This window comes from Schistocerca nitens, chromosome 5 (assembly GCF_023898315.1).
Source record: "Schistocerca nitens isolate TAMUIC-IGC-003100 chromosome 5, iqSchNite1.1, whole genome shotgun sequence".
Taxonomy (NCBI): domain Eukaryota; kingdom Metazoa; phylum Arthropoda; class Insecta; order Orthoptera; family Acrididae; genus Schistocerca; species Schistocerca nitens.
The window spans coordinates 407516405-407526649 of record NC_064618.1 but is presented as its reverse complement, the minus strand read 5'-3'; the positions used below and the strand labels follow the sequence as shown (position 1 = coordinate 407526649).

Genomic DNA, 10245 nt, shown 5'->3' with positions numbered 1-10245 from the left:
GAATAAGGATCAAATTTTAGGAATTGTTAACGGTTAAATGCTGCAAACAGTGTCGATAGCATTAGCTATACTGACTATTCATAAATTATGAGATTAGTACATAATGGATTAGTACATGGTGGCATAAAATCAATAGAATGACTTTTAGAAATAGAAGTACAACTTTACATAGCCAAGATCGCATCTGTACAACATTTATTATGATGCCAGTTCCAGCAAACTATGTTACAATAATCAGATCTGTAAAGCATAGACCAATATCGTCAAGAAAACTGGGACCAGATGTAAAGGGGCGTAATACAATTTTACATAAACATGGGCTATACTATGGAATACAACATACCTTACACAGTACATTGCAACTGAATCCTGATGAAATCCTTATTATACCCTGTATCAGCAAGTGTAAAATAACTATTACATAGAACAATATACATATTACACTGATTATACAATCTCATTTTCGTACATCATCGTAATGAAGACTGAGCCCCTTAAGTAAACATCATAGACTTCAAAACCAGCCACTATGTTATCAGTTACAAAGAAAAATACATCGTATCATATAAGGGCAAACCAAAGATCCAAGAATGTTACACTGTAGACATACAATAATTTACATATTTTTAAATTAATTTACCTTCTTACAAACATAACAGGAAACACTGTACGTTCAATACGTGGTTTAATACACAAGTGTTGAAGTCAGTCAGCAACCATACAATGAAATGATTTGTGTCTGTAATGAAGTGTTTGTGGTAGTTATGAGTGAAACACTTGATGTTACCTTTGTAGTTCCTCCACGTTTGCTTGATTGTGAGTATACCGAGGTACCGAACAATAGTGTATGATTGTCGAGGCTTAGTGCTGCCTGCATATTATGACATGTATGTTTTTATTGTATTTGTTTTATAATACTAACATAGCATATGACTGGCTTCACTGCTTTTGTATTAAACGGTATATTGAAGGTACAGTGCTTCCTGTTATGTTTATAAGAAGTTTATTAATTTTGTATAAATTAATTTAAAATTATTATAACAAAATACGTGTAATGTACTAGGATTTTGATTATTTGTTATATGTCTGCAGTGTTGCATTCTTGGATCGTTTGTCTACGTTGGTGGTTTACCTTTATATCACACGACGTATTTTTGTTTGTAATTGCTAGCCGGCCGGGGTGGTCGAGCGGTTCTAGGCGCTACAGTCTGGAACCGAGCGACCGCTACGGTCGCAGGTTCGAATCCTGCCTTGGGCATGGATGTGTGTGATGTCCTTAGGTTAGTTAGGTTAAAGTAGTTCTGAGTTCTAGGGCACTGATGACCTCAGAAGTTAAGTCCAATAGCACTCAGAGCCATTTGAACCATTTTTTTTTTGTAATTGCTAGCTCAGTGCCACCTGGTGGCGGATCATAACATCTATGATGTTTACTTGAGAAGTTCAGTCTTCATTTCACTGACGTACGAATACGAGCTTGTATACCCAGTGAAATACTTACATTGTTTTATGTAATAGTTGTTTTATGAATGACTTGCTGATATAATATTGTTCCCATGTTCACGAAGTACCTTTCTATGATATGACGTGGTATAATATGTATTTCATCAAGATTTAGTGAAATGTACTGCGGAAGGTATGTTGTATTCCATGGTATAACGCATGTTGAAGTAAAACAGTGTTAAATTCCTTTACATCTGATCCCAGTGTGCTTCAATATGTTGATCCGCATCTATATTTTACACATCTGATGATGGCAACGTAGTTTGCGGAAACTGATCATCAGTATAAATGCTCTACAATAGCGACCTTGACTGTTTGAAGTTGTACTTCTGTTTCTACAATAATCTAGATCGCCCCCTAAGTAGATAACTTCAAGCCTGTATACCAGAATAATTGCCAGAACTACTTTTTCAGTCTACTGAAGACGAGGTATATTCTTATTCTTATTTATTTTATATTATTTTTACATATAACTGGAAGTGATAATTACACGTAGTAGCCTTAAATGAAAACAGAGAAAGGAATGGCATAAGATGTATGGTGAAAGAAATTAGATCATTGTCTACTACCTAAGGCATTTTGAGGACAAAGATTTTTAAATAATGTTCCTTAAAGTTTCTCCGTATGGAATGATATACTCATATTGATTAAAAAAGTTACAAGTGCTGGTGACACATGAATCCATTGTCTACTGGCAAATTCGGTGTGCAAATAGTCCTCTGTCGTTGCACAGGTCATAATTTTCTAAGAATAATAAGAATTCAGAAGCATGTTACCGTCAGTTTGTTTCTAAGCTTCGATATATTTCCAACGTAGAGGTATACTACGTCGCATACAGTTTTGCTTGCTCCATGAAGATTCACGTTTTACTGCAGTTTTTGATATTAGTGCATTTTCGGCATCGGTTCCAGAAGCAAGAGACTCTGCGATCGGTAACCTAAAACTTATTCTTGTCAATAATCGAATGACCACAATCACTTTTACAAAGGAGTCATAGTTTACAGGAATCAGACCGAATGTCTGAATAATAGCACTATCTCAATCCCTTTATAGGTGCACTCGTTAGTGCAATTTCTAAAGACGTGAAATATATACAGGACTATTCGCATTAGCACCTCGCGGAAATGATTAATTCTTTCTGGAGGCTTACTTCTTGATTAGCAGGCAAGTATTGAAGTCCTTGCTCTGGAAGTATTTGCTGTGAAAAACTTGTAAAATTATTCGCTTAATGCAGACAGTATCTTTTGTTGTTATGATGCATTGCCTGTTTGCACGCTGAAGCATGCATCACTAAATGACACAGACAAATACTTAAATACAACATTTTTTGTCGTATGTGTAACAACATTCAACTATTGATCAGTCTGTGTGGTCCCCTACATTAGCGTAATATCATGGTGATGTGTGTGATGTTTGGAAATATTATGAAGAAAAACGCATCGTTAACCATTTAGAAGCACCAGCGTAGGTATCAAGGAATATAAGAGAAATTTGTGCGAGGTACTGCGGCAAATTAGTAATTCGCTATCAGATTTAGCAAGAAGGTTCGGATTAGCTATTCCACTCTAGTTGTATGAGATTTGTATATCCAGTGAGATAGAAACGATATATCGGTAGTTCGTCCTTACACCAATTAGGATAAAGGAGAAACATCTGTTTCAGAGTTGCTGTGTAAAATTAATTTGCATCTTCACTACGATGGTTCTGTAGACTTTACAATATTACTCCCACACAGCCTGCGAACAAATGACCGAGCATTCTGCAGAAAAGTAGTTTTGTCCACCTCCGAAATATTTTTGTTTGCTCACTAGCCCTCTCCTGCGAATCGGTTTGATCGGTACGTTTCAGAGATTATTTGGAGCGCCTGCAGCTAAAGCGAGCTGATGCCGTGTGGGGCAGTGTTTATCGTCTGTCAGGATGGTCCCTGCCCACAAACATCGTCCCCTCTACAGCAGTTGTTTACAGTGGCACTGCCAACGAGAATTTCATTGCGATTCGCTCGCTTTTTTTAAGCGGTGTAGCCCGATCTGGGAGGTCACCGTTTGCTGCACAAACAGAGGTTCCCTGTAGGGACAGGCAGCTGGCCGGCAAAGCCCACACACGGACTGTGCTGCACTGCCCAGCATATGACGCAAAGGAGCGAATCCGCTATAATCCGTGATCGTGTTTTCATGTTTGAAGGATTAACTAACGCAGAAGAATTTTACAAATAAACCACTAATGTTGCCCTCGCATTTTCAGTAGTTCGGTTTTATGTATAATACTGTCACTTGCAGTAACATGAAGAGCATTTGTAATTGGTATTTTCGGCTCAATGAGGTTCCCACGACTAATGCTTGGATCTAATTCAACACTTCCCCCAGAGAGAAAACTGATTTTTTTTCTTTGCCTAAGCTGAAAATGGGATAGAAATAATTGTTTATTACAGCTGCGTAGCCATTAAAGATAAAATAGTCACATTCGAAAAGTAGAAAAACTTTGGAGCCTTTGTGCTGGTTTTATGTCCATGATAATAGTCGTTTTTTTTAACATAATGGCCGACGGAACAGCTTGCATTAATTTCATCTTATTTTCCCAAACTTTTTTCTCCAGTAACAGTGCGGAATATTGTCACCCATCGTCTGCGGATGGAGCACATACATGTAACGGGTATTAAAATGCGTCATGTATGTGCCCTCACACATATTCTCTAGGTGCAGATGACGAGCGGCAATGCCCGAAACTCAGAACTAATACTGCAAAGACGTTGAGTAAACGCAGCTTTTAGCAACACATGTAGTCAAAAACAACCCTAATCTCACACTCCAGCAGAAATACTAAACATACTTTAAGTAATATTGCATTCCAGGAGATGTATAATAGAGATTCTTGTTGTGCTGCAGTCAGATGATTAAGTACTTTTAAGGCACATTTCTTCTGCTTTCATAGCTTCTAGTTGTGTTTGAAAACATGTTAACTCCTATCCAGATGTAGTGTTGTATGCTCAGCGGTACTGTTCTCGTATTGAGATTACCTTTTGTCCAGCAAGAAACTTCTTCGCACTTTATCTCTTCTTTTTTTTCTTTTCAGTTTGTTACACGGGGAATTTAACTCTCTATAGTTAGCAATAAGTGGTATTCTTTATGATTTATCTACTTCACGCTTGCTTCCTGCATTCTGAAGTTGATATTAACTGCCAGCATCTTGTTTCAGCAGGAAACATCAGTCTGCTTAAATTCTGCGAAGTCAGTGGTGTTTTATATTCCATACTCATAAATTTTATAGAAGTGTGGAGCATGCCAGAAAACGCAGGACGAGTCCTTAGAGGAATGGACTCATATATTACATTCCCTTTTGTGAATCGTTTCCATGAATTATTCCAAGCGATTGCCGGGACGGATTCTTAGAGATAAGGCACAGTCCTTCCTCATCCTCGTACAACTGGGCTAATCCTCCGACTGTACTAATCATGTTGTCGAGAAGACATTAAATCCTAAATGGAACGAAGATTAGGGTACAACGTCAGAACCCAAGTGGGAAGCCCCGAAGCCAATCGATGTTTAACGATATAAAAACAAATTCAAGTCAGTAACCAGCCATAAATTACAATAGTATTAAATAACTTGACAGAGCTTCCAGATCTCAATTTCCAATTCAGTTACTTTTTTTAAACTACACATTTGTGCATCACGTGAGATTTTTCATAGTCGATTTCGGCTACTTAGCGATTAGCTGTCAAATAACACAAAAAGCGAGACTGTAGTTGGGACCAGCGCGGTTCAGTTTACCGCTAGTAGATCACACTTTTAGGTGGGTGTCATTTCACCCTCTTCTTGTAGCATCTGACACGACTCACTAAGAAGTCGAAATGGGTAACGATACCATTCGGGTGATCTGTGGTTCAAAGAGTCAATAAAAAAAGTTGGCAAAAGGGTCACTTTTGAGCCGTGCACGGCTCGCGTTTATCTCATTTATTGTTTGTCACCTTCTATTACGGTGCTGCGGCCTCGTTTTCTTATTCCATTTACTGACGTCACTAACTTCCTGCCTTAGTTTCCCGTGAGCGGCAGCAGCAGCGCGTATCGATAAGTGCACTGTCGTACCATCTCTGGAGCGACCGATAGTATTTCCAGGTCGTCGTGTGTCTGGAAGTTAGTTCGGGAGAGACCAGCAGTGCAGTCGGGACGCAGCAGCAGTGAAGTCGGGGACGGAGTGCGATGAGGCGCTGACAGCCGGTGCTCGCCGACCGCTGGCGACACTCGTGGGCTGTCCGACGGAGGGAGATTGGAGCGGGACGACCGTTGGTTGGTCGTTCGGTTGGTCGTCTCAACGGCCGACGTATATTTTCACTGTTTCTGGGCCTGGCAGTTGGTCAGTTGGCGTGGAGCAGCGAGGAAATCTCCACGGCGCGTTGTTTGGCCGGGCCCGCTGGCGGCCTCTGTGCGGTGTCGGAGTGTGTGGTGCTGTTCCCATTGCTACGAGTTTCATGGCTCACCGATCCTGGATATGAAAGTTAATTTTTGACTTAAGCTACCAGCAAGTCACGACCGTTCAAATTGTGTCGTTTGGAGTTCGTAGTCGGCTGTTGGGACATTTCTGCGAGCATCAACATGTGTTTTAAAGTTGGCAAACTTTAGCCAGCCTCCGGTGGAGTTTAACTGTACTTGGTTATTTTGAATTGAAGTGCAGCAGCGGAATCTTCTGCCTTGTGGCCATTGACGTTCCGGTTACCTGCCCTGGCCGTTGACGTAAATTCAGCCAGTGTATTTTCCTCATCGTGTTGTCGCTGTCCAACATGGTGTGTAGTTCGACAGCTCAATGTATAGTTGGTTGTGGGCGCCAATACTTTCTACGTTGTTCCATTGAGCTCCCTGTTGTGTGCTAGTCCGGTGAAGCGGAAGTTAGCTTGTCGGTGGGTCTGTTGACTGTCTGTCAGTTCGGTTGTCGTTGGATCGACAATGGTTGGACCAACTGCCTGTCTCACCTAAGTGAGCGTTAGTGTTTAAATTCCAGGACGACCCTCGGAACTTCTGAGCGCCCTTGGGTGTACTGCCTTTTCTTGTTTGTTCTTGTTGTTTGTACTTGTATGGCTTCTAGCAGCATTTTAGATGAAGGTTGTTTTGCCCTTAAGGCGTCAGATGGTTTGGGCCTTCACGTAAGAACTGTTTTACGTAAGGCCTTTGGATTTTTAAAAATAGTGTTATTGAGCCTTCAGCCGATTTTGAATTTAAGTTGTTTGCTGTTAAAGTGTCAGATTCTTTGGGTTCAAAATGGCTCTGAGCATTATGGGACTTAACTTCTGAGGGCATCAGTCCCCTAGAACTTAGAAGTACTTAAACCTGACTAACCTAAGCACAACACACACACCCATGCCCGAAGCAGGACTCGAACCTGCGACCGTAGCGGTCGCGTGGTTCCAGACTGTAGCGCCTAGAACCGCTCGGCCACTCCGGCCGGCGATACTTTGGGCCTTCAGCCTAATTGTGGAAATGTTTTAAGATAAGGCTTTGCCTTTTAAATTTCTGGTTTTTGTTGAGCTTTAACTTATTGGCTTTCAGCCTTTTTTAAATTAAAGTGGTCTTGCCCTTAATGCATGAGATTGTACGGAGCATTCAGCCGCTAATTAAGTTCCAAAACTAAAGCAGTGTGTTTTTTTTTTTTTTTAGTTTTATTCGCTCTTGTAGTGTTTGATCAAATAAAAGGTTGTAAGTTCAAGTGTACTTGACAGTCGCTTATTTAGGCCCCTTTCCACAACTTAAACTACCTGTCCTGACCTGCGGGTTTAGCACCGCGTCTCAACTTGAAATACTAAGGCAGTAACTTTTTGTACTGTTTGTTGACACGCTTATAGCAGTCCTAACATCAATAGGATGCTTTGGAACTGTACACACTGACGGGAAAAAATCGGGATACCAAAAAATAGCTGATGTAGGGTAATAATATTTCGGGAAAATATTTGTCTAGGTAAAAGAGTTAAGTGACTAACATTGGAAGATCACATGTTAATGTAAGGGCGCGTAAGCCATTATAAATGAAAAAGAGTGGCACATTACCAACCCGTGTCGCCGCCAGAGTGTTGCTTGCGAAGGTGTAAACATGCATGCATAGAATGTACAGGTGCCGGACGTCAATTTGTGGGATGGAGTTTCATGCCTGTTGCATTTGGTCGGTAAATACAGGGAAGGGTAATGCTGTTTCTGCATGTCGCTGGAGTTGTCCGACGGTAATCCATATGTTCTCTTTTGGAGACAGAACTGGTGATCAAGCAAGCCATGGCAACCTGTCCATATTTTGTAGAATATGATGGTTTACTGCAATATTTGGGTGACCGTTACGCTATTGGAAAAAAATCCCGTGGAATGTTGTTATGAATGACAGCAAAACAGGTCGAATCACCAGACTGATCGTGAAAATTTGCAGTCAGGGCACGTGGGATAACCACGAGAGTGCTCCTGTTACCACAAGGATTTTCAACCCACACAATAGCAACAGGTGTGAGTCCAGGCTGTCTAGAGACAGGTTGGGTGGAGGTCCTCAACTGGCCTCCTCCTGAACAGCACACAGCGCCACTAACCCCGAGATAGAAACAGCTTTCATCAGAAAACACAACAGTCCTCCACCCTGCTCCCCAATGAGCACCCGCTTGTCACCACTGAAGTCGCAGATAGCGGATATTTGGGGCAAGTGGAATTTTTCGTAATTTATGGGCAAAACTGAGCTTGATATCTTGCGACATATGATAATGACATAAACTAAATCACTTGAAAATGTCATGAAAAGCCGAAACCTGGATCGTAATTAAATGCCGGCCGCTGTGGCCGAGCGGTTCTAGGCACTTCAGTCCGGAACCGCGCTGCTGCCACGATCGCAGGTTCGAGTCCTGCCTCGGGCATGGATGTGTGTGATTTCCTTAGGTTAGTTAGGTTTAAGAAGTCCTGTCCAGCGGACTGATGACCTCAGATGTTAAGTCCCATGGTGCTTCGAGCCATTTGAACCTTTTGAACCATTTTTCGTAATTAAATAAACTGTACAGTCAAACAGCGGTGTGTTCCTTTAAAAATTATTGTGTGGCTGTTGCTCAGCAGCATCAAATAAAGTACGAGGGTCGCTCCAAAAGAAATGCACACTATTTTTGTAAAAATACAGTTTTCATTCTGCGTGTGTGAAAGTTTTACAGTGTGTAGATACATCCTTCTCTCTTGTTTTCAAACTTAGTTCAACCTGTTCCCGTGAGTGGCGCCGCCACAGCATGTCTTCAAGATGGCTTCTACACTTGACGTTCGTCAGAAGCAACGTCCTGTCATAGAATTCCTGTGCTGTGAAAACGAGACAGTGGGAAACATCCACAAGAGGTTGGAAAAGGTATATGGAGAGGCTGCTGTCGATTGCGATACAGTTAGTCGGTGGGGAAGCAGGCTACGTGATAAAAGCGGGCACGGCAATATTGAGGATTGTCCGCGTAGCGGCAGGCCTCGTACTGCACACTCTCCAGACAAAGTGCAGAGAGTTAACGAATTGGTGACTGCTGACAGACGCATCACAGTGAACGAATTGTCACGCTACGTTGGGATAGGGGAGGAAAATGTTTGCAGAATACTGAAAGTGTTGGCATTAAAAGAAAGGTTTGTGCCAGGTGGGTTCCCAGGATGTTGACAGTGACTCACAAAGAAACAAGAAAAACGGTATGCAGCGAACTTTTTGAACAGTACGAGAATGGTGGAGATGAATTTCTTGGAAGTATTGTGACAGGTAATGAAACATGGCTCCATCATATTTCACCAGAAACGAAGGGGCAATCAATAGAGTGGCATCATGCAAATTCACCCAAGAAAAACATTCAAAACCATACCTTCTAGAATGAGATTTTCACTCTGCAGCGGAGTGTGCGCTGATAAGAAACTTCCTGGCAGATTAAAACTGTGTGCCCGACCGAGACTCGAACTCGGGACCTTTGCCTTTTGCGGGCAAGTGCTCTACCAACTGAGCTACCGAAGCACGACTCATGCCCGGTACTCACAGCTTTACTTCTGCCAGTACCTCGTCTCCTACCTTCCGAACTCTACAGAAGCTCTCCTGCGAACCCTGCAGAACTAGCACTCCCGAAAGAAAGAATATTGCGGAGACATGGCTTAGCCACAGCCTAGGGGATGTTTCCAGAATGAGATTTTCACTCTGCAGCGGAGTGTGCGCTGATATGAAACTTCCTGGCAGATTAAAACTGTGTGCCCGACCGAGACTCGAACTCGGGACCTTTGCCTTTCGCGGGCAAGTGCTCTACCAACTGAGCTACCGAAGCACGACTCACGCCCGTTACTCACAGCTTTACTTCTACATCTACATCTACATTTATACTCCGCAAGCCACCCAACGGTGTGTGGCGGAGGACACTTTACGTGCCACTGTCATTACCTCCCTTTCCTGTTCCAGTCGCGTATGGTTCGAGGGAAGAACGACTGTCTGAAAGCCTCCGTGCGCGCTCTAATCTCTCTAATTTTACATTCGTGATCTCCTCGGGAGGTATAAGTAGGGGGAAGCAATATATTCGATACCTCATCCAGAAACGCACCCTCTCGAAACCTGGCGAGCAAGCTACACTGCGATGCAGAGCGCCTCTCTTGCAGAGTCTGCCACTTGAGTTTGCTAAACATCTCCGTAACGCTATCACGGTTACCAAATAACCCTGTGACGAAACGCGCCGCTCTTCTTTGGATCTTCTCTATCTCCTCCGTCAACCCGATCTGGTACGGATCCCACACTGATGAGCAA

The 10245-nt window shown here is 42.4% G+C and overlaps 1 non-coding gene across 1 annotated transcript; it reads right to left on the bottom strand.

Annotated features, from left to right (window-relative positions):
- Nucleotides 1-9400: 9400 nt before the first annotated feature.
- Trnal-caa (transfer RNA leucine (anticodon CAA)) lies at nucleotides 9401-9475 on the bottom strand. The gene has a single exon. It is a non-coding gene; the product is annotated as a tRNA-Leu (tRNA).
- Between the last annotated feature and the right edge of the window lie 770 nt (nucleotides 9476-10245).